We start from the raw sequence: 2,488 nt of genomic DNA on the forward strand, positions 1-2,488 counted from the left end.
AAAAAAAAAAAAAAAAAAAAAAAAAAAAAAACGAAAAAAAGAGACAGAAAATACCAATTAACCACTTTAAACAAGTCACGGACCTTGTTTCACACTGGAAAACAAACAGGATCAAGCAAAGCTGGACCGTTCTCCACCCCCTGCCCATGTACATACCCCCCTGCCCGCTGGGACCCTGCTGCCTCCCCCCCTTGCCCTCCCCGTGACTTCCCTTCTTACTCCCTGCCCCAAACTGGTGACGCTTGAGCGAAAGAAAAGTGCAATAGCAGCGGGGGCCCCCCTCGGATGGGGTCTCTCTGTGGCTGCCTGCAGACGGGGGCGGGGGGGCTGCCTGCCGCAGTGCTGCCCGCTCCCTGCCTGTCCGGGCAGCCTCCGGGGAGCTCCAGCCTCCCGCTGCGGGCAGCGCCCGCATCCCTGCGCCCAGGGGGATGTTTCCAAAGATGTGTGAGCTGTGCAAGCAGCCGGGGACAGCAGGGTCTGGCAGTGGACTTTGTGGGGGTCCTGGTAGCGCTTTCCCCGCAGCCTCGGGTTGGGAGGGACCATGCTCCGGAGGGACGGGCTCCGTGGTGTTTGTGGCCGGCTGGGTGCAGGGGTTTGTCTCGGAAGCGCGAGATGGGCAGAGGAAGGAGCAGGGAGCGTTGGCACGGGGCTGGCAGAGCATCGTCCCCAGGTGACGGGGCCAACTGCGGCTGCGAGAGGGGGTGCGGGAGGTGTGAGCACCCCGGGAAGTCGGTGGGAGAGGGGGATGCTGTAGGGACGGGTCAGGTTGGAGGGTTGAAAGTTGCGGGAATGCCGTGGAGCGTCGTGGTGGCACTGCCCGGGTGCTTGAGGTGTCTTTGCAAGCACAGCCGGACACGGAGCACGGGGGGGGGGTCCGGCTGGTGGAAAGGGCCATTCAGGGTCCCCGTCGTGTCCCATCCCAAAGGTGCTGTTTGCCCAGGAAGGAGCAATGGGGTTTTCAGTCGGCGACTGCAGCCGCGGGAGGTGTGTAATGGGGACGGGGAGCGCAGCATCAAGTGACAATCATGGATCCTGCTTTCGGGCACGTTGCACTCGCCTCGTCCCTCTGGGCTGGGACTCCCCCTCGAGATGCGTCCAAGCCCACGACCATCTCCCGCGGGGCTGGGGGGTCCTTGCACGGTGGACTTTCTCTTGCTTTTTCTCCTTCCCCGGGCTTTTCTTTGCTCTGTACTAAAACCGTCCTTACACCTCGCTCCGGCCTGGGGGGAACCATCCCCGGACCGGGATGTGTCTGTCTCCAGACAAAAACCAGGCTACCTCGGTCCTTGGGAAACGGGCACGTTTTCTCTCGGTAACAAAACAGAAAAAACCTTAATTGGATTTTTTTTTTTCCCCTGTGCAGAGCCGGGAAGGTGGCGTCGGGGGGAGGAGAGCTACTGCTTTTACTTTAATCAATTAAAACCTCAACCCTCGTTTTCCTTCGCTGCTCTTCACCGCCCGCCAGAGGCTCGGTATCATCTCCCTGCTCCGAGGAGCCACTTAGTAATAATTAACGTCCTTCTCCACTGGCAGGTTATTGCAGCCGCGGGGGCAGAGAGGAGATGGCGGTGTCTGAAGCCGGGGTGGCTTCTCGGCGAGCCGGTGCTCCTGCTCCGGCCGTGGCTGCCGGCACCTGGATGCCACCGTCCGCGTCGCCCGGTGGCTCAGCTGTAAGCTGGGCACGTGCCTGCGGGCGAGGGAACCCGCCTGAGGGCTGCTGGGCTTCGAAGCAATTAGTGAGAAAGCTTAATTAGACTGTTTGCCGCTTGCGTTTCATCCGATCTTTGTTTTGACGGTGTTGCCGGTACAAATCCTGCCTCCCCAGGGAAGGGAGAGCTTCAGGAGCTGTAGGACCCGCGCTCTCGGAGCCGACTCGGTCTTTGTCATGACAGGGGCGAGGGGACACTGTACTGGGCGATGGCGTTTTGCCGCGCTGAGCCCGAGGGACGGTGCCGGTGGCCCGCAGAGCTCTGTGCCCGCTCGCCAAAGCAATAACCGCTGGAGGGGGCGGCGAGGAGGGACCCCTGCGCCCGGGGAGGGTGCTCAGGCCATGCTCAGGGGGTGCAGGCGGTGGCAGGAAGGGGAGAACGGGCAGAGCTGGGGACACGGGGCAGAGTTCGGCACAGAAATCCCTGTCAAGGGGTGGAGGGACCCGCTGGATCCCGAAATCTCATCCCACCACAGGGAAAAGCCCCTGGCAAAGCTCCGTGCCCTGGCCCGGGGAGGGGGAGATCCGCGTCGCCCCGGCTGCTGGTTTGGGCATTCACCTTAAAATCCCCACTGCTTCCCTTTGCATGGGGCTCAGTTCTCATTAACATGCAATTAATTGGCTCCTCATTAATTAAATTAACAGGTAGCACTGTGCTCTGTGCCGGGGGGGAGCCCCGGTGTGAGAGCTCAGCCAGGAGGTGCTCAAGGTGGGGGAAACCTGGGGAAGGGCCGTCTTGGGGGGGGTCGTTGTGGGGTCCGGCTCGAAACCCATCCCGCT

Source organism: Numenius arquata, chromosome 12 (assembly GCF_964106895.1).
Source record: "Numenius arquata chromosome 12, bNumArq3.hap1.1, whole genome shotgun sequence".
Lineage (NCBI taxonomy): Eukaryota > Metazoa > Chordata > Aves > Charadriiformes > Scolopacidae > Numenius > Numenius arquata.